This window comes from Notamacropus eugenii, chromosome X (assembly GCF_028372415.1).
Source record: "Notamacropus eugenii isolate mMacEug1 chromosome X, mMacEug1.pri_v2, whole genome shotgun sequence".
Classification (NCBI taxonomy): Eukaryota; Metazoa; Chordata; class Mammalia; order Diprotodontia; family Macropodidae; genus Notamacropus; species Notamacropus eugenii.
Window position 1 is genome coordinate 87,773,453 of NC_092879.1, and position 23,552 is coordinate 87,797,004.

A 23,552-nucleotide genomic window follows, 5' to 3' on the forward strand; every position below is an offset into this window, starting at 1 on the left:
CTCTTCCAAATTTATTTATTTATTCGTTTTCAATTTTCAACAATCACTTCCATAAGTTTTAAATTTTCTCCTCCTACCTCTCCCCTCTTTCCCCAAGACAACATGCAATTTTACATGGTCTCTATACATACATTCTTATTAAACACATTTTCCCATTAGTCATGTTGCACAGAAGAATTAAAATGAATAGGAGAAAGGATTCGGAAAGCTAAACAAAACCAAACATAACTAAATAGAAAATAAAATGGTGTGCTTCATTCTGCATTCTGACTGCATAGTTCTTTCTCTGGATGTGGATGGTATTTTGCATCATGAATCCTTTGGAAAAGTTTTAGGTCCTTGCATTGCTGTGAAGGACTAAGTCTATCAAAAACAGTCCTCGAATTCTGTGACTGTTAGTGTATAATGTTCTCCTGGTTCTGCTCACTTCACTCAGCTTCAGTTCACATAAGTCTACTCAGGTATTTCTGAAGTCTGCCTGTTCGTCATTTCTTATAGCACAATGGCATTCCATTACATTCATATGTCACAACCTGTTCAGCTATTCCCCAGTTGATGGGTATTCCCTTGATTTCCAGTCCTTGGCCACCACAAAAAGAGCTGCTAGAAATATTTTTGCACACATGTGTCCTTTTCCCATTTTTATGATCTCTTTGGGATACATTCCTAGAAGTGATATTGCTGGGTAAAAGGGTATGTACACTTTTACAGCCCTTTAGACAAAGTTCTAAATTGCTGTGCAGAATGATTGGATCAGCTCATGGCTCCACCAACAAAGAATTAGTGTTCCAGTTCTCCCACATCTTCTCCAACTTTCTATCTTAAGGAACTCTTTTTCTTCAGGACATGCATATTAATATTAAAAACCACAATAAATGCTCATTGAATGAATGAATGAAAGTATTTACCATGAATAAAGTAATGTTCTAGGTATTGTGCCTATAGAGACAAAAATAAGAGTCCCCAGCCTTTGGGGGAGGGGTTCATTATGTTAGGAGAATATGACAAAAAAAATACATATAAAATACAAAAAAAAATACTCAAATGGATCTATGATCGTATCTATTTGGATCTTCTCTCATTTCACGCTGTTCAAAACCCATCTATGCTTGGCTAGTCTGTGTAATTCTTGTCTATGTCCTTCTATAGGTTTGCCAAAGGTGCTCAATCTTGACATTTCAAAGAAACCTGCAGAAAACTCAGGTTGTCGAGCTTTGCCTTTGGCATGTGATCAGCTCATCTTTTCCTATAATGTATTTCCCTGATGACATCTTTTTATTTCTATTCCTTTTCAAAATTCCTCATTGGTTATATGTTACAATTTGCTGACATCCACCATGCATGTCTCCAGTGCCCTTTGTGTGACAGTCATTTTCAGTTCTTCAGAGACTTTTGTATGCATTTCTCACAGTCACAAAATAACAAGGTAGAAAATAGGTATTTAAAAAGTCATCTCCCATGTCTGGGATTTTAGGTTATTTCAAAGGAACTTTGTAATATCCTGAAGGCAATTCAGTCTGGATTCTTCTTTCTGTTTAATTATTGACCCAACTTACTGTTTTATTTATTCTGATTATTCTACATATACTTCCTGATGAAGAACCCAACAAAACTGTCCATCAAAGTTCATATTAGGGCAATAAACATTCTTTATACACTTAGTCTTTCCTGTGTAGGTCAGTAAACCAGAGGGGGGGAACCTGCTGCCTTGAGGTCACATGTGGCCTCTAGGTCCTTGAGTGTGACGTTTTGACTGAATCCAAGTTTTACAGAACAAATCCTTTTATTAAGGGGATTTGTTCTGTGAAGTTTGGATTCACTTAAAGGATTGGACTTGAGGACTAGAGGGACACATGTGACATTGAGGCCCCAGATTCCCCACCCCTTCACCCTTTCGAGTAGTAATCAAACTCTTCTGGGTAACCTTTGCCACTCCATGGCTTGGGGAAATATTCATAATGTATTTGGTAAACAGAGACATCTGTAAACCATCCACTGCGGATCCCTTTTTGACTTGGACTCTGTTGATCTTTTTCTTGCTAATTGTAAGTATCATCGATGAGTATATGGCTCCCTGTTTGAGGAGTTGACTGATGTTTAGGATCAGAGGGCTACTGAATGTGGTTATTTTATGTTATATTTTTCAAAGAATCTTTAATTATTTTATGTGTGTATGGGAGACACCTTATTGCAGGAAAACTTTTAAGGGAGGATTTTTTCTACCCTTAATAAATGAACCATTTGGACTCTTAAAAGATGAAAAACAAATCATTGCTTTAAAATAGAAAATAATTTTCTTGTTTTGTGCATGTACACAAACTGAGGTAAATAATGATTAAGAGACTTGCCCAAGATTATGAACCAGGAGTCAGATCTATGTCTCTAAGGCAGATTCGAACTCTTTTTCTTCATTGCATCAAAATTGAAAGTGGTAGTATTTAGGGAAAAATGTATACCTCTAAAGGCTTCCATTAATAAACTAAAGAAAGAGCAGATCAATGAATTGAGCATGCAACTAAATAAAAGGAAAAAGTAACTAATTAAAAATCCCCAATTAAACACCAAATTGGAAATCCTGAAAAATCAAAGGAGACATTAGTAAAACTGGAATAAACCATATAATTAATAAACAAAACTAGGAGTCAGTTTTATGAAAAAAGTAATGAAATAGGTAAATCACTAGTTAATTTGATTTAAAAAAAAGAAAAGCCAATTCTCAGAATCAAAACTTAAAAGTGTGAAAGTACCACCCAATGACAATGAAATTAAAAAAATTGTTAGGAGCTATTTTGTCAGATTGTGTGCCAATAAATCTAACAATATAAATTAGATAGGTAAATATTTACAAAAATATAAATTGTCTAGATTAATACAAGAGGAAATAGAATACTTAAATAACCCCATCTTAGAATAAGAAATTGAGCAAGCCATCAATTATCTCCCTAAGAAAAAATCCCCAGGGATTCACAAGTGAATCCTACCAAACAATCAATTCCAATATTATGTAAACTATTTGGAAAAACAGGCAAAGAATGAGTCCTATCAGATTTCATTTGTGCCATAAATGTGGTGCTGATACCTAAACCAAGAAGAGCAAAAGCCAAGAAAGACAACTATACACCAATTTCCTTAATGTGTATCGATGCAAAAAATTTAAATAAAATGCTACCAAGGAGATTATAGTAATATATTACAAAACTCATACACTACAACTAGGAATATACTCAGAATACAGCGCTTGTTCAATATAGGAAAACTATCAGCATCATTGACCATATCAAAAACAACAAAAAGCATAAGATTAGCCCAATAGATGCAGAAAAGGTTTTTTGACAAAATATAACACTGTTATCTATTAAAAACACTTGAAAGCATCAGAATAAATGGAGAAGTTAGGTGGTATAGTGGACTGAGTACCAGGCCTGAAATGAGCAAGTCTTATCTTCAGGACACTTTACTAGTTATGTGACCCAGGGCAAGTCATTAACCCTATCTGCCTCAGTTTCCTCATCTGTAAAATGAACTAGAGAAGGAAAAGGCAAACCACTCCAATATCTTTATCAAGAAAGCCCCAAATGGGCTCACAAAGAGTCAGACAACACTGAAAAACTGCTAAATAATAACAAATTTAAAACCACCAGCAAATATTATCTGTAATGGGGATAAATTAGAAGACTTCCCAGTAAGGTCAGGGGTGAAACAATGATGTGAATTATCACTACTATTATTTGATATTGTACTAGAAATGCTAGCTATAGCAATTAGAGAAGAAAAAGAAATGAAAGGAATTAGAATAGGTAATAAGGAAACAAAAACCGTCACTCTTGGTAGAGGTTATGATGACGTGCCTAGAGAATCTGAGAGAATCAACTAAAAAAAGATGAGTTGAAATAATTAAACAACTTTAGCAGAGTTGCAGGATATAAAATAAACACACATCAATTATCAGCATTTCTATATATTACCAACAAAATCCAGCAGCAAGATATAGACAGAGAAATTCCATTTAAAATAATTGGAAACAATATAAAATACTTAGGAGTCAATCTGTCAAGAAAAATAAAGGAACTATATGAACATAATTGCAAAACACTTTTTACATAAAGTGAGAGCTAAACAATTAGAGAAATATTAATTGCTCATGGTCCAGCTTCGCCAATATAATCAAAATGACATTTCTACCTAAATTAACTGATTCAGTACCATACCAATCAAATTACCAAATATTTATTTTGTAGAGCTGGAGAAAATAAAATTCATCCAGAAGAAGAAAAGGTCAAAAAAACCAAGGGAAACAATGACAAAAATGTGAATGAAGGTGAGCTAGCAGTACCAGATCTCAAACTGTATTACAACATGGTGATCATCAAAACAATCTGGTACTGGCACAGCTATAGAGTGGTGGATCAGTGGAATAGGTTAGGCATACAATACACAGTAGTAAATGACTATAGCAATCTAATGTTTGACAAATGCAAAGGTCTCAACTTTTTGGACAAGAACTCACTATACAACAAAAACTGGTTGGGAGACTGGAAAGCGGTTTGGAAGAAACTATGTCTAGATCAACATCTCACATCATCTAGCAAGACAAGGTCAAAATGGGTACATGATTTAGATATAAAAGATAATACCACAAGCAAATTAAGGGGGCATAGAATATGTTACCTTTCAGATCTACAGATAAGTGAAAATTTTTATGACTAAAGAAGAGATAGAGAGTATTAGAGGAAGTAAAATAGATAATTTTGATTACATTAAATTATAAAAGTGTTGTACAAATGAAAACAACTCTGAGATATTACCTCATACCAATCAGATTGGCTAATATGATAGAAGATGAAAAAGACAATTGTTGGAGGGAATATGGAAAAATTGGGGCACTAATGTACTGTTGGTCAACTGGTGAACTGATCCAACTATTCTGGAGAGCAGTTTAGAACTATGCCCAAAGGGCTACAAAACTGTGTATACCCTTTGAACCAAGGAATACTACTACTAGTTCTGTATCCTAAAGAAATTAAAGAAAAATGAAAATGACCTATATGTACAAATATATTTACTGCAACTCTTTTTTGTGGTGGCAAAGAATTGGAAATTGAGGGGATGCCCATCAATTGGGTGATGGCTGAACAAGACGTAGTATATGATTGTGATAGAATATTATTGTGTTATCAGAAACGATAAGCAGGATGCTCTCAGGGGTACCTGGAAAGACTTGTATGCACTGATGCAAAGTGAAGTGAGCAGAGGCAGGCTGTCATTACACAGAGTAACAGCAGCATTGTACAATGAGCAAATGTGAAAAACTTAGCTATTCTGATCAATATAATGATCCAATACAATTCAGAATGATTTAATGATGAAAAATGCTATCCACATCCAGGGGAAAAAAACTGAAGGAGTCTGAATGCAGATGGAAGCACACCTTTTTTTAAAATTTATTTATTTAACTTTTAGCATTCATTTTCACAAAATTTTGGGTTCCAAGTTTTCTCCCCATTTCTCCCCGCCCCCCACCCCCAAATGCCAAGCATTCTAATTGCCCCTATCACCAATCTGCCCTCTCTTCTAACATCCCTCCCTTCCCTTATTCCCATCTTCTCTTTTGTCCTATAGGGCAAGAAAACTTTCTATACCCCATTTCCTGTATGTCTTATTGCATAGTTGCAAGAACAATACTCAACAGTTTTTCCTAAAACTTTGACTTCCAACTTCTCTTCATCCCTCCCTCCCCACCCATTCCCTTTGGAAGGCAAGGAATCCAATATAGGCCATATCTGTGTAGTTTTGCAAATGACCTCCATAATAGCCGTGTTGTGTAACTATATTTCCCTCCATCCTATCCTGTCCCCCATTGTTTCTATTCTCTCTTTTGATCCTGTCCCTCCCCAAGAGTGTTGACTTCAAATTGCTCCCTCCTCCCACTGCTCACTCTTCCATCATCCCCCCCCACTCTGCTTATCCCCTTCTCACCCACTTTTCTGTATTGTAAGACAGGTTTTCATACCAAAATGAGTGTATATTTTATTCCTTCTTTTAGTCGAAAGTGATGAGAGTAAGCTTCATGTTTTTTCTCTCACCTCCCCTCTTTTCCCCTCCACTGAAAAGTCTTTTGCTTGCCTCTTATGAGAGATAATTTGCCCCATTCCATTTCTCCCTTTCCCCTCCCAACATATTTCTCTCTCACTGCTTAATTTCATTTTTTAAAGATATAATCCCATCCTATTCAATTCACCCTGTGCTGTGTGTGTGTGTGTGTGTGTGTAATCCAACCAACTACCCAGATACTGAAAAAAGTTTCAAGAGTTACAAATATTGTCTTTCCATGTAGAAATGTAAACAGTTCAACTTTAGTAAGTCCCTTATGATTTCTCTTTGCGATTTACCTTTTCATGCTTCTCTTGATTCTTGTGTTTGAAAGTCAAATTTTCTTTTCAGCTCTGGTCTTTTCATCAAGCATGCTTGAAAGTCCTCTATTTCATTGAAAAACCATTTTTTCCTCTGAAGTATTATACTCACTTTTGCTGGATAGGTGATTCTTGGTTTTAGTCCTAGTTCCTTTGACTTCTGAAATATCATATTCCAGGCCCTTTGATCCCTTAATGTAGAAGCTGCTAGATCTTGTGTTATCCTGACTGTATTTCCACAATACCACATCTGGTGCAAACCACGTTTCCCGTGGGCCTTTCAGGTCACCCTGGGCTGGAAATCTCTTCTACTTTGTTGTTCTCCACTTCTGTTGCTCCAGAATTTTTTGAGAGTTCCTCTCTACAGGTATTTTACAGGCTGTGTCAGGAGACCCTGTGTAAGTGTGTCTTTCTAGTCCACCATCTTGGCTCCACCGCCCCCCCCCCCAAAGCACACTTTTAAAAAAAAATTCTTTATTTTTCTTGAGGATTTCTTGGGGGTCTATGTTTTCTTTTCTTCCCCTGACCCTCCCTTTATTTAGCATTTATAATGTCTTTTTAAAAGTTAATTTGTTTTTAATTTTCAACATTCACTCACATAGGATTCTGAGTTTAAAATTTTTCCCCCTTTCTCCATTCCTCTCTCCCCAAGATGACATGCAATCTGATATAGGCTCTACATATACATTCATATTACGCATGTTTTCATATTAGTCACGTTAAAAAGAAGAATTAGGACCAATGGGAGGAACCATAAAAAAGAAGAAACAGTGGGCGGAGCCAAGATGGTGGAGTAGAAAGACACACATACACTAGCTCCGAACCCACAGCCCATAAAATATCTGTAAAAAAGAACTACCAACAAATTCTGGAGAAGCAGAAGCCACAGAATAATGGAGCAGAGGAGATTTCTGTTCCAGAGAGCCTGAAAAACTCTCGCAAAAGGTCCTCACACTGCGGACCTGGAGCCGAGCCCAGCCCTGCCATGGCCGCACAACCCTGAGAGAAGCAGATCTGAGCAGGCTTCAGGGACAGAATCTCCAGCAGCCACGTGGGTCCTTCCACCCACAGGTGACAAGGGTCAGTGAGAGGGTCTCTTTGGTGGGTCGAGATGGGAGTGGGGTGCCCCCATAACTCAGGCCCCCTTGGGAGGCAGCAGCAGATGCGGGAGCAGACCAGGGCTCCCCAAGCAGGCAGGAGCCTGGATCCATTGTTGGAAGTCCCTGCATAAACCCCCTGAGGGAACTGAGCCCTGTATAGCTGCCCTGCCCCCACCTGAGCACCTGAACTTAATCTCACACTGAATAGCAGCCCTGCCCCCGCCCAAAGCCCTGAGGCTAGGAAGCAGCATCTGAGTCTCAGACCCCAAGCGCTGGCTGGGAGGATCTGGAGGTGAAGTGGGTGTGAAGAGAGTACTCAGAAGTCAAGTCACTGGCTGGGAAAATGCCCAGAAAAGGGGAAAAAAATAAGACTATAGAAGGTTACTTTCTTGGTGAACAGGTATTTCCTCCCTTCCTTTCTGATGAGGAAGAACAATGCTTACCATCAGGGAAAGACACAGAACTCAAGGCTTCTGTATCCCAGCCCACCCAATGGGCTCAGGCCATGGAAGAGCTCAAAAAGGATTTTGAAAATCAAATTAGAGAAGTGGAGGAAAAACTGGGAAGAGTCATGAGAGACATGCAAGCAAAGCATGAAAAACAAGTAAACACCCTACTAAAGGAGACCCCAAAAAATGCTGAAGAAAATAACACCCTGAAAAATAGGCTAACTCAATTGGCAAAATAGGTTCAAAAAGCCAATGAGGAGAAGAATGCTTTCAAAAGCAGAATTAGCCAAATGGGAAAGGAGGTTCAAAAGCTCACTGAAGAAAATAGTTCTTTCAAAATTAGAATGGAACAGATGGAGGCTAATGACTTTATGAGAAACCAAGAAATCACAAAACAAAACCAAAAGAATGAAAAAATGGAAGATAATGTGAAATATCTCATTGAAAAAACAACTGACCTGGAAAATAGATCCAGGAGAGACAATATAAAAATTATGCGACTACCTCAAAGCCATGATGAAAAAAAAAAGAGCCTAGATATCATCTTTCATGAAAAAAAAAAAAGAAGAAACAAAACAACAACAGAAACAAAAAAAAAGCACATAGTATTCTTTCATCTGCATTCAGACTCCATAGTTCTTTCTCTGGATGTGGATAGCATTTTCCATCATGAGTCTTTTGGAGTTTTCTTAGATCGTTGAATTGCTGAGAAGAGCCAAGTCTATTAGACCTAGTCATCATACAATATGGCTCTCAATGTGTACAATGCGGCTCTCAATGTGTACAATGCTCTCCTGGTTCTGCTCCCCCTTGTTCAGCATCAGTTCATATAATTCTTTCCCGGTTTTTCTGAAGTCAGCCTGCTCATCATTTCTTATAGCACAATAGTATTCCATTACTTTCACATACCACAACTTTTTAAGTTATTCCCCAGTTGATGAGCATCCCTTCAAATTCCAGTTCTTGGTCACTACAAAAAGAGGTGTTATAAATATTTTATTTACATATGGGTCCTTTTCCCATTTTTATGATCTCTTTGGGATACAGACCTAGAAGTGGTATTCCTGGGTCAAAGGGTATAAATGTGTTTTCTTTTGCAATATGCCTAATATGGAAATGTTTTATATGACTGTACATGTATGACCTATATCAAATTGCTTTCCTTCTCAATGAAGGGCCAAAGAAGGTTGGGATGGAGAGAATTTAGAAATCAAAATTTTAAAAATGAATTTTAAAATAGTTTTTACATGCAATTGGAAAATTAAAATAAAATATTTTAAAAAATGAAAGAGGCAAGGAAAAAGGAAAAAATAATGTGGTATACTGGCAAGTAGGAAAGATATGAAGTCAAGAGATTTGGGTTGTAATCTCTAGCAATCCTGCTACTTCCTGCCATGTGCCTCCAAACAAGTCATTCTTTTCTTTGGACTTCATTTTTCTCACCAATTAATGAGGGTATTGGGACTAAATAGTCTTTGAGTTTCATTTCTGCTCTTCTGACCATGAATGTAACTATTTAGGCAAATGATATAAAAGAAGAATGGTCAGTGGAACATTATATGCTAGAAAAGGGGTATCTGGGAAATGAAAGCTGGCTACAGGGGATCTGGATTTTCTTCTTAGCAGATGACATTGTGTGTGTATTCATCCTTCATTGCTGAAGAAGACCATGCCATCAGAGAAATGATGACATGACTTGCACTTAACTTTGTTTTGAGTGAGGGAGAGGTGTGCAGATCACCAGCCTCACTTCTCCACAGCCATCTGAATCCAATGACCAGATATTCATCATGATGACTGGAGATGACCCAGGATGAGGCAATTGGGGTTCAGTGACTTGCCCAAGGTCACACAGCTTGTGAGTGTCAAGTGTCTGAGGTGAGATTTGAACTCAGGTTCTTCTAAGTCCTGCAGTGGTGCTCTATCCACTGCACCACCTAGCTGCCCTTTGTTGGTTTGAATGAAGAAAACAGAGTTGGCACTAACTCCTAGAGATTCTTAAAGGTCAAGAGAGGTTGCCAGAATTTAATATTGGAATTAAGTTGAGATACATAATGTTCATCAGGCTGATTTTGTTTTTATTTTGGAGTTATAAGTGGGTTTAGCTTTGAAATGGACTTTAGTTTATGGAACATTTTAAATCCAAATGAGAACCTTAACATGTCAGATACTTAACTAAGAAGAAATGAGCTCCATAATGGAGTGCAAAGTGATTCAATAAAATTGATTTCGGTTATAATACCTGAAAGGAGAAAAAAGAGGAGCAGAAAAGCACCAAGGAAGCCTGACAGGCAGGTTTTGAGGAAATTCATCACAGTGAAAGGAAAGAAACTGGTCAAGGTCCGACAAGTCCTCTATTAAGGCCCAGCTCATATATCCTTCTAGAAACTTTTCCTGACTCTACCCTTCCCCAACCCAGCTCTTTTCTTTCTCCTCAAAATATCATGTACATTTATTTATTATTTTTAATAATATTTCACATTTTTCAACTACATATAAACACAAATACTAATTTTCATTTAAAAATGTTTGAGTTCCAAATTTTTTCTCTCACCTCCCTCCTCCCTAAGATGGTAAGCAGTTTGATATATGATATATATGTGCAATCATATCATGTATGTTTAAATGTATTTGTTTATATATTGCAATCTCCCAGCAGAATATAAACTCCTTTAGGATGGGGCAACTTCTTAGCTCTGTCTTTATATCATCAGTGCTGAGTACAATGTCTTGCATCTAACTGGCACTCAATAAATTCTTGATGCATTGACTTGAATTGAAAGTCAAGTCTCCTTACCTGGAGTTGAAATAATTCCTCATATCCCCTCACATCAATAATAAAACTGGCCTAGACTATGGTATTGGAGAGAGAAAAGAATGTCTGTTTTTGAAATATCAACTGCACCAGTATAGGATTGGGGAAATGTAACTAGACAGTAATTTATGTAAGAAAAAAGCCTGAGGCATTTGTTGGACTGCAAACTAAAAATGAATTAGCCATGTGGTGCAGCAGCTACAAAAAAAAGCTAAGGTGATTCTCTGCAGTATTAACAAAAATATAGTATCTAGAATGAGAGAAAATAATCCAAAGGAAAGAGTAAGTTAGTCAAATATTTATTAAATACCTACTATGTACCAGGCATTGTGCTAAGCACTGGGAATACAAAGAAAGGCAAAAGACAGTCACTACTCTTTAGGATCTTACAACCTAATGTGGAAAGATGTCACATAAAAGGAGGACTACCTGGAATGAGGGCATGATGGAAGTCCAAAGAAGTGTCTCCAAGGGCAACTAGGAGGAACAGTGGATAAGAGTGCTGGATGGGGAGTCAGGAAGACGAGTTCAAATCCAGCCTTATTAGCTGTGTGACCCTGGGCAAGTCATTTAACCTCTATATGTCTCAGTTTCCTCATCTATGAAATGAGCATAGTGAAAGCACCTATCTTCCAGGGTTGTTGTAAGGACAAAATGATATAACAGTTGTGCCTGGTAAAACGTAAGCATTATATAAATATTAACTATTCATATTATCCACGTAAGGAAAGAAGAGATGACTAGCCTGAGTACCCTCCTTAAATGGAGGTTTTGAGAGCAGCTATTTGCTTTGCCCTCCAATCAGAGGGATAGGGGGTACTAAGGGTACTAAGGAGGTACAAGTACTAAGGCTGATTCAGTCTTACAAGATGATGAGGTTCCTTGGGGTATGAAGTAGACGGGCAAAGGAGTGAGTCTAGACTCTCTGTTCAGACCATAGTATGTCTAGGGGATTGTATCCAGTTGTGAAAATTACAACTTAGGAGGGACATAGATTACTTAGAATGCAACCAAAGGAGAGTGATTATGGTGGTGAAGGAATACATAATTATTACATATAAGGAATAGTTGAAGTTTTTTTTTTTTTTGTCCTTTCTCTAAGAGGACCATGACATCAGGAAGGTGATATCATGACTTACAAGTGAATGAGATTTAAGTGAGGGAAGGTTATGTAAAGTCACCAGCCTTACTCTCTTCTCCAGAGCCATCTGGGTCCAGTGGCAACATATAGATCAGGACAACTAGAGATGGCCACAGATACAGTGGGAGACCTTGACCTTTTTAAGCTAAGGTTTTTCACAGGTCTCACTTTGACTAAAGCAATGCCCATTCAGTGATTAAAGCTAGGTAAGAAATGAGGCAAAAAATGACCTCTTTTATCTAGTCAAATAAACAAATAAATAAACACATAAACAAACAAACAAACAAATCTTAGAGAAGAACCTCAGGGTTTCAGGCTCAAATAGAAACAGTAAATCTAGCCTTAAACCCTAAAATATCTAGCAAGATATTAGCGATCAACATTTATATTCCTTTGAGCAGAGCACCCATAGGTAAGGATATGATTCCATATGTGGACAGAAGGAGAGGAGGGAGGGGGAGAAGGAAGGAAGGAAGGAAGGAAGGAAGGAAGGAAGGAAGGAAGGAAGGAAGGAAGGAAGGAAGGAAGGAAGGAGAGACAGTGTTGCATTGCTCAACTGGAATTGGCCAGTTAGGTCCCCAGTGGGGCAGTTGCTACTACTTACAGATAGTTGTTTGTACTTTGTTCTGTAAGAGGACCATGACATCAGGAAGATGATGTCATGACTTGCAAGTGAATTGGATTTAAGTGAGGGAGGGCTGTGCAAAGTCAACAGATTGGCCATATTTAGCCTGAAGGAAGGCTCAGGGCTGACATGATAACTGTCTTCAAATAATCCCCTGAGATGTCATGTAGAAGTGGGATTATATTTACTTTGCATGGCTCAATTGGGAAGAATTATGCACAATGGGTAGAAGTTATAGAGACATATATTTTGGATCAAATAAAGGATTTCCTAATAATTACAGCTGTCCAAAAACAGAAGCAGCTCAGAATGTAGTGACTCCCTCACCACTGAAAGTCTTATAGCAGAAACTGAATGATTACTTGTTAGGGATACTGGAGAGTAATTCATGGTAGAGGATTAATTATCTGACCTCAAAAATTCCTTTGAATTAATCAATCAGTCAACAAACATTCCTTTAGTGCTTATGTATACCCTGTCCTAAAACCCATTGTTACAGTCTCTCTCCTCTATTTCAGATGAAAGTCCTGCCCTGTGTGATGTGGGTGGACTTGGCAAGAGTGGGCCAGAGGAAAGTCCCCTTTCAGTTCTCTGAGTCTTCTTCAAACTTGAGAATCAATTAGGGCTATGCCCTTGCTTTGGAAAATGTACAACGCCAACCTGACTTCAGGTTGCTGAAGGAAAAGACTTTGGAAAAACATGAAAGGAGGTGGCAGTCTCCATCATGTTCTCCTTAGTTTGCTGAGCTACAGACTTGTAGGAGCTTCCCCCATTCAGTGAGAGCTGGAACAGCTGGAACTCTCTCTCTCTCTCTCTCTCTCTCTCTCTCTCTCTCTCTCTCTCTCTCTCTCTCTCTCTCTCTCTCTCTCTCTCTCACACTTTATCTCTCTGTCTGTTTGTCTGTCTCTGTCTCTCTCTAATGCTAAATAATCTCATTTCCAGTGGGAAGTGGGAGACCTCCTTCACTCTATTGCCTGGTATATATTCTTCTATGTATAAATACCATCTCTGATTTCTGCTATAATTTGGATAAAGGGGTTTCTTCACTGCTTGCTATCTATGTTCATTGTGGAAATATTAATTGATAGAAAAGAGGGTTAATCTTGGATATCGTGAATGGGGTCCTGCCTCTCCCCCACAAATGAAAAAGTGATCAGAAGTTAGGTTGAACCTAGTCATATCTCCTAGACTAATGATAAGAAAGCAGGAAAAATATAATTCCATCACCTCTCTCTGAGAAGAAAAGGGCAGCCTCTGCCCCCAATTTCCTCTTCTCCTCCTGGTAAACATTGAAGCCTCCCTTAGAGAATGGTAGAAAGAGAAGCAACTAGAGATGTCTATTCTATCTCCCTTTGAGATGTGAGGAAATTCCCCAAAGTCTCTAGTATAATAAGCTGGAGTTAAGAACATGACGGAGACTACCAGCTCACCTCATGTTGGCCTCCTCCTAGAGTCTTTTCCTACAGCCATCTGAAGCATGGTTGGTCTCTTCCCTCTTATGAAAACTGGAAGCCAGAAGCAGGGGAAGAAATTTAAAGTTTGAAGAGTCCAGAAGATGACTATGAAGAAGGCTGGAACTCTCTTGCTCTCACAAACTCCACCCCAGCCTCCTATGCATGGCAATTATGTGAATGGGGTTTACTATGTGCCAGGCATCCTCTTAAATCCTGGAGATAAAAGAAAAAAGAATTCCTTTTCTCCCCTCTTCCCCCAGGAATTTACATTCAAATGGAGAACTCCAAAAATTGATGAGCAGAGTCTATTGGGTATAAAGAGATTAATTTGCTAACTCAGAGAAGAATCCATAAATTTAGACTCTGAGTAGGAAGGTACTCCTTTAACTCTGACTGCTAACTCTCTGCTGTTTCAATCCAAACCATCTTTGTGACTGTCCTGCTACAGCTCTTTCCCACATCTCAAAGGAACAAGCATGTAAAGCTGGAAGAGATCCCATGATACTTCAAGCTGAGTGTGATATTTCATGAGAAGTGTTGACCAGCTCAGAACATAGAACTGACCTTGAGAGGGGGAGCCAATATAAATTTGGAGTATTGGTTATTGTGTAAAGGGGAAAATCCTAAGTTGGTCTGAACCACTGTAGAATTCTTACCCAGATGGTCTACATACAAAATCAGGGATCTTTATTTTTTTTTTTTACAGAATGATGATGAAATACAATGGTAAAATGTGAAACACATAGCAACTGAACTCCATTAATCCAAAGTATATGGGCATGTTTGGATGTTTTTTTTTCTTAATGGTGCAGCTGAATGTTGAACAAAGATTGGTTAAATTCCCAAAAAGACTTTGAACAGGCTTGCAGGTGGAGACATGCTTGCAAAAAGTGAGAAAAAAAGTTTAGCTTATATAAAAATGAATTAAGACCTCTTCCAACACCCTGCTGTCTCCAAATATCCATCTGGCTCAACCCCAAGCATTTTATCCACCTCTAAAAGCAAACCTATTATTACTCATGACACGTGTGAGTTGGGCACAGTTGGATATTATCATTTATTTTCTGTTATCTGCTGTGCATTTTCCAGATGCATTTCTAATCTTGGACTATATGATCCTTTTAAAAGGGTATTAAGGTAGTGCAGAAGATAGAAAATAAGGACAAATCTCAAAGTTGCAAACTTGGAAAGAAAGATTAATTTTTATCATATTACTTTTTCAAAGGAAAATTCAAAACTTACTAAAGATAAGAATTTTAAAAAGCTCTTTGTAGAAAAAAAAGAAAGGGATATGTAAGTTAGTGCTCAATAAAGGCACAGTCAAAGAGAAAATCAAAAAACCAAAAGTGACTTGTTTTTATTTCATGAACTACACTCAAAATGGTAGAAGGGCCATGCGTGCAGAATATTAAACATTGCTGAAAGAAAATGATTATCTGTGCAACTTTCCATTTAAGTCAACAAACACTTCTTAAGAATTTACTACGTGCAGAGTATAGTTTAAGACACTTAGGAAGATACAAAGATGAATTAAACAAAGTTTTTATCCTCATTTATCTTAAAATTTGCTATTTATTCCAAGATAATAACAACTCCTGCTTCTCTGGCGCTTTAGAGTTCATAAAACCCTTTTCCATGGCAATTACAGATCATTATTCCTACTTTACAGGTAAAGAAAATGAGGCTTGGGGATATGAGAAACTGACTCTGTGGCCATATAGCCAGTAGGTCTCAGAAGAAGAACTCACATCCAGATCATGTGACTTCAGATTCAGTACTCTATCCACATCATGCATTCTGTGAGAGCTATTTGGTATATATTGGCATGGTTGGAGTGGATGTGTACGCTGATATCATTCTTATATAGTCTAAACACTTCTTGTTGTTCCTATACAATAGAGCTCAGTGTCAAAAACATACTTTTGAGCTAAACAGTTGATCTGGTAACTTCACTGTGCCTCTTCTGTTTGACACATGGCTGTACATAACACATAGTCACCAGTTTTGCTGCTTTCTGACTAAGAGCAATACTGTGGTTTTTTTTAATAGTTTTCACATACCAAAATACAAACATCATTTCCACTGTAGGGATGTCTACTTAACTCATCCCTGACTTGGAGAAGGATTATTAAAAAAAAAAAAAAAAAAACCAAACAAAAAAACAAAAACATCTTGAAAAAGCTTTGCCGTCCACAGGTTTGATTACTTGTTCTCCTTGGCATGTCTCCTGCATTCTAATTGCCCTCCAATGTCAGGCTGCCCCAGAAAATTCCAAGTACCCTATATTACCCCCTCAATCTCAGTACCCTCCTGGACAATGGCACTTAATGCACCTGCCACAATTGTCCTCTCCTCACAGACTCTCACATGGGGAGGGGGGAGAGGGAGAAGATGGTGGAAAATTAAAAAGAAAGGGTCAGAAATCATTTTGGGGATGAGAGATGTGTGGAAAAGGATAGAGTAATGAAAGGGAATGTTTATTGAGAGGGGTCATTTCAAAATGATGGGATTTTTTTTAGCCATCTAATTTTCTTTTCAAAGAAGAAATATTTATTTTTCTCCTTTTTACCAGTTTATCCAGTGGGGGGAAAAAGAAAAAAAAACAAAACTCGTATAACAAATATACATAGTCAAATAAAACCAACTCTCACATTTGCCATGTCCAAAAACATATACCTAATTCTGCATCTTGAGAGCATCATTCCTCTATCAGGAGGTGGGTAGTATGCTTTAGCACCGGGCCTCTCATACCATGGTTGGTTAATGCACTGAATTTAAGTCTTCCAATGTGTATCATTAATTAAATGACATTCAGTTCTATACCAATTAAACTACTAAAGGATTGTTTTACAGAGATAAAAAAATAACACAATCTTTATATGGAGGAGTAGAAGGTCAAGAATACTAAGGGTGATAATGCAAAAAGTGGGAAGGAAAGGGGTACATTAGCAGATCTCAAAATGTCTTACAAAACAGTAGTCATAAAATTATTTGGTACTGGTTAAAAAATAGAGAGGCCAATCAGTGGAAGACATTAGTCACATAATATACAGAAGTAAATGAACACAGTACCTTAGTGTTTGATATACATAGGCACCCTAGTTACTGAGATAAAGACTCAGTATGTGATTAAAACTGTTAGGAAAACTAGAAAAGCATTTTAGAAGAAATTAGGTATAAATTAACATGTCACACCATATACCAAGATAAACTCCAAACGTACATACATGACTTAGGCATTAAACTTGATGGCATAGGCAAATTAGGGATTACTTTTCACATATGAGCATGTGCAAGTGTTCATGACCAAAAGATGAAATGGACAACTATGAATATATAAAAAAGGTTTTGCATAAACAAATCTAAAGTAGCTAAAATTAGAAGAGAAACAGGAAACTGAGAAAAAATTCTTTGCAATAAGTTTCTCTGATACAATTCTCAAATCCAAGATATATAAGGAACTGATTCAAATCTATAAGGGCCATTCCCCAATATATAAATGGTCAAAACATATGAGCAGACAGTTTTCAAATGAAGAAATTCAATCTTTCATCAACCATGTAAAAATATCCAAACAATTAAAAATTACAGAAACAAAAATTAATCATATTGCTGCAACCCATACCCATCAGCCTGGCAAAGATTACAAAAAAGGAAAATTATAAATGTTATTAAAATAAATTTATAAATTATAAATGGGGTTGCTCCAGCCATTCTGGAAAGCAATTTAGAATGATGCCCCAAATTTCACTAAAATGTGTATAATCTTTGTTCCAGCTATAGGACTACTAAACCTGTACTAGAGAAAGATCAAAGAGGAAAAGGGCGCATAGATATAAAATATTTATAGTAGCTCTTCTATAGTAGTCCAAAACTAGAAACTAAAGGAATGCCCACTTTTTGGGGAAAGGCTGAACAAATCACAGTATATGAATACAATAGAACATTATTATACCAAATGAAATAACAAAATACACAATTTCAGAAGAAACTGGGAAGACTTCTATGAATTCATACAAAATGAAGAGATAGAACTAGGAGAACTTAAACAATAAAGATGTTATGATGAAAAAATTAAAAGACTTTAGGACTGTGTTCAGCACAATAATAAAACACAAATCCAAACAGGAACATTCATAAATTTTAAAAAGAATATTTTTAATAAATTATTCTCCTTAGTTCTGCTGACTTTCCACCAATGTCAGTTTATATAAGTCTTCATAGGTTTCTCCAAAACTGACATAATAATATTCCATTACATTCACTCACCATACCCTATTCAGCCATTTCCCAACTGATGGGCAGCCCTTTGTTACTACTTTGCTATCACTACAAAAAAAGCTGCTATAAAAATTCTCATACGTATATGTCTTTTTCTTCTTCCATCCTTTGGGCGCACATGCCCAATAGGGCTATTCCCAGTTATACAGCTTAATAAATTTCCAGGCATAGTTCTAATTGTTTTACAGAATGGCTACACCAATTCATAGCTTCACCAAAAGGGTATTAATGTGTCCGTTTTCCCATTGATCCTGAAACAGTAGTCATTTTCCTTTTTATCAGATTCGATACTTTGATGGTTATGAGGTACAACCTCAGAGTTTCTGTCATTTGCACTTCTCTAAAGATTATTGACTTAAAGCATTTTTTATAGGGCTGTTGATAGTTTGTATTTCTCACTTTTAGAGGACAATCTCTAAAGCCTTAATGCAGTATTTGAGTATTAACACAAAGTTCTGAAGGAGACAAAATATAGAAAATGGGAAGGGTCAGATTTTCCACTTTTGCTCTTAACTACCTGGAAATTTCCTTAGCAGGCCAGAACCTTGAGGGAACAGCCTGGGATCTTCAGCACTGTTCCTTCATACTGAACCCTCCAAGACCTTGCTTGTGTCATTCATAAGGAGAACAAAAAAGTGCAGATGTGTACTGATGTGTAGGATTACTGCAGACATGTAAGATTAGCACAGATGTTAGGATGTAGGCAGGCAAATGATAGATCTATCATATAAGCAGGGACAGCAAAGGTTGTGGAAGGTCAATCTCTGACATTCTTTGTATCATGATCCCCAAGTCTTCTATCACCCCTCCCCAGCATATGTCCTCTACCAAGTTTACTAAGAAGTCTACTCCTTCTTTTCTAGTCTGTTCTTCTTCCACTCCCAGGCTGAGCCAGAGTTCTTTCTAAGCTCTCTTGGATATTAAGGAAACAAATTGCTGCTTCCTGATTCTGCAGAACTTACCCCTAAGTTCAGGTTAAAATGCCCCAAAGGTATGTAGAGAAGCAGCATGCTACTAGTTTAACCTCATAGATGGCTACATTACTGTTTAACTTCTGATCTAGCAATTTATTCACTGAAACAACTGCTTCTTTGATATCTGTCCAGCTTCTAGTTTTTTTTCTCTTGTCATTCATTCACTGTTCTTTGTTTACTTTAGCCACCTGCTCACAATCATTAAAATCATAGATTTTGTGCTAGAAAGGACTTTCAATATCACTGAATAAAACTACCATTATATAGATCAAGAAATAGAGGCCTGGGGTCAGAGCCAATATGGCAGAATGAGAGCAATGACTCACCTAAGCTCTTAGACAAACTCCTTCAGATACCTCTAAAAAGAGAATCTGACCAAATTTTGGAGGTGCAGAATCCAATAGGAGACAGACTGTGGCTGATTCAAAGCCCAGGATAGACTGGAAGGTCCACAGGAAGGATCTGTTCCGTGGGGGTGAGCACACAGCACAGTGCATCCAGCACAGCGGAGCAGGAGGGCGCTGGGGAAACCTGAGACAGCAGCAGGTGGAACCTGTGGAGTGGTGGCCCGGGGTGAGAGAGCAGCAGAGCCCAGTGAGTGGCAGCCACTGAGCACCAGATATCAGCTGCAGGAGCTCCTGAGACTTTCAGCCCACAGATTCACATTAGTACGTCACACACTTGAACTTCTGGGACCCAGGATGGAGGAGTGATCAGTAAATGCTCTCTCCTCCCTCCTTGATCACCTCAAAAGAAACATAAAATATTTCCCCAGAAAAATCCTGGATCAGCGGGAACAGCAGAGGGGGCAAATAGTCTCATAACACCTGAGGCTAGGAAAATAGCTAAAGGGGATTCCTCCTACTGTGGTGGAGGTGAACCAGAAGGAGAGGGACCCCAGGGCACTGGAAACTCACACTAGGACCCAGGCAAGCCTCAGCGCCAGGAGAGGAGACCCAGGAGGGGTGGAAACTGACACTGGGATCTAGGCATGCCTCAGAACTCCAGGGGAAACTGGAAGACAATAGGGCAGCTGGGATCACCATCCCCTGAGCTTGCTTTTGCCTCAGTTCAGCTGAGGAGATCTCCTGTGACCAGACCACCCCTCTCCCACACTTAACAAGCTAACCCCAGGGCAGATCGAGGAAACACAAAACAAAAAGATACTTGCTTTTAGCTTTTTCACACAAGTCAGCTCAACACCAAGTTTTGCAGCTTCTAACTGAAAGAACCAGAAGCTACAACACACAATCACCATCATGAACAAGAAAAAGCAAAACAAGCACCAAAAAACCACAGAATCTTTCTATGGGGACAAGGACCAAAATAAAAATACCAAAGAGGTCAGTAGTGAGACTGTACTTCCATCTGAAACTTCAGAAGGGACTATGAACTGCTCACATTCACAAACAGCTCTCCTGGAACAGCTGAAGAAGGAAAGAGAAGAAAACCTGGCCAATGATTTTAAAAGTATAAAAACAGAATTCACTGATGAGAACATCTCTTTAAAAAGGAAAATTGAACAAATGGAAAAGGAAGTACAAAAATTAACTCCTTAAAAGGAAAAATTGGACAAACAGAAAAGGAGATGAAAAAGTTAACTGAAGAAAACAATTTGATAAAAATTAGAATTGGGCAAGTAGAAACTAATGAATCTATGAGACAGCAAGAATCAATCGAACAAAATCTAAAGAATGAAAAGATAGAAGAAAATATAAAAAATCTAACTGGAAAAACAACTGACCTGGAAAATATATCCAGGAGAGAAAATTTAAGAATTATTGGCCTGCCAGAAAGCTATGATTAAAAAAAGAAACTGGACAATATTTTCCAGGAAATCATCAAGGAAAATTGCCGAAAAGTGCTAGATGCAGAGGGCAAAACTGTCACTGAAAGAATCCACCATTCACCTCCCAAAAGGGATCCCAAACTCAAAACCCCAAGAAATTTCGTTGCCAAATTCCAGAACTATCAAGTGAAGGAGAAAATACTACAGGCAGCCAGAAAGAAACCATTCAAATATCGAGGAGCTACAGTCAGGATGACACAGGACCTTGCAGCTTCTAATTGAAAGATCGAAGGAATTGAAATTCAATATTCCATAAGGAAAAGGAGATGGGACTACAACCAAGGATCAACTACCCAGCAAAGTTCAGCATAACATTTCAGGCAAGGAGATGGTTATTCAGTGAAGTAAGGGATTTCCAGACCTTCCTGACAAAAAAGGCCAGAACTTAATAGAGAAAATTCAATTTTTAAATGCAGGTCTGAAGAGAGGCATAAAAAGGTAAATGGAGGAGAAAGAACAAAAACAAAAACTTGTTGCTCAATTTGGGCAAACTGTTTACCTCCCTATAAGGGAAGGTGATACCTATTGATCTTGAGAATTGTACATCCATTATGAAATATAAAAAGGATATACATAGAGGGAACAGGTATGAAGTAAATGATGCCATGTTAAAAATATGATTTAAATATGTGAAGGGATTGTAACAGGAGGTGCAAAAAGGAGGAAGCAGAAAATGGTAAATTACATCACAGGAAGAAGTACAACATTATAGTAGAGGGAAAGAGGGGAGGGAGATGAGCATTGTTTGAGAGGTAGTCTCATCTGCTTTGGTTCAAAGAGGGAACAATAAACTTAAGTATATAATTCTAACTAGCTCTATAGGCAGTAGGAGTGTAAGGAGGAAGAAAGGGGAGGGGAAACTAAAAGAGAGGGAAGAAGCAGTAAGGGTAAAGGGAGTAAAAGGGAGGGGGGCTAAAAGAAGGAAGGGAAGGCTGCAGGAAGTGGTGGTGAAAAGTGAAAATTATAGAGGAGGGGAAGGGAGAAGGAAGAGCTAAAAGTACAAACAGTGGGAAAGAGGCTGGAAGGAAATACGTAGATTATAATCATAACTGTGAATGTGAATGGAATGAACTCTCCCATAAAACGGAGACGGATAGCAGAATGGATTAAAAGCCATAATCCAACACTATGTTGTTTACAAGAAACACATTTGAAACGGGGAGATACACACAGGATAAAGGTCAAAGGTTGGAGCAGAATATATTGTGCTTCAGCTGATGTAAGAAAAGCAGGGGTAGAAATCCTAATCTCAGACAAAGTAAAAGCAGAAATAGGTCTAATCAAAAGAGAAAAGGAACGAAACTATATCCTGGTAAAAGGCACCATAGCCAATGAAACTATCATTACTAAACATGTATGCTCCAGGAGAAGTTGGGGGAGTTGAAGGAAGAAATTGACAGCAAAACTATACTAGTGGGGGACCTCAACCTCCCCCTCCCTGAACCTGATAAAGCTAACCTCAAAATACACAAGAAAGAGGTTAAGGACGTAAATAAAACTCTGGATAAGGTAGATATGATATATCTCTGGTGAAAACTCTGGGAATAGAAAGGAATATACATTTTTCTCAGCAGTACATGGCACATATACAAAAACTGACCATGTCCTGGGACATAAAAACCTCACAATCCAGTACAGAAAGGCAGAGATAACCAATGCATCCTTCTCAGATCATAACATAATAAAAATTATATGTAATAAAAGGCCATGGAAAGATAAACCAAACATCAATTGGAAACTAAATAATCTAATCCTAAAGAAGGAGTGAGTTAAAGAAGAAATCATAGAAACAATCAACAACTTCATTCAAGAGAAAGACAATGAGACAACCTACCAAATCTTATGGGATACTGCAAAAGCAGTTCTTAGGGGAAGTTTTATACCTTTGAATGCCTACATAAATAAAATAGAGAGAGAGGAGTTCAATGACCTGGGCATGCAGCTGAAAAAGCTAGAAAAAGAACAAATTGAAAATCCCCAAGTAAATACCAAATAAGCAATACTGAAAACCAAAGGAGAGATTAATAAAATTGAAATTAATAAAACAATTGAATTAATAAATAAAACCAATAGTTGGCTTTATGAAAAAATGAAAAAAATTATAAACCTTTGGTTAATTTGATTAAAAAAAGAAAGAAGAAAATCAAAGTGCTAATATCAAAAATGGAAGGGAAATTAAAACAATAATTAGAAATTATTTTGCCCTATTTTATGCTGACAAATTCGACAACGTAAATGAGATGGATGAGTATTTTAAAAAATACAAATTGCCCAGATTAACAGAAGAAGAAATTGAATACTTAAACAACCCCATCTCAGAAAAAAGAATTTGAACAAGCAATCAATGAACTCCCTAGGAAAAAATCTCCAGGGCCAGATGGATTTACAAGTGAATTCTATCAACCATTTAAAGAACAGTTAATTCCAATATTACACAGACAATTTTTGAAAATT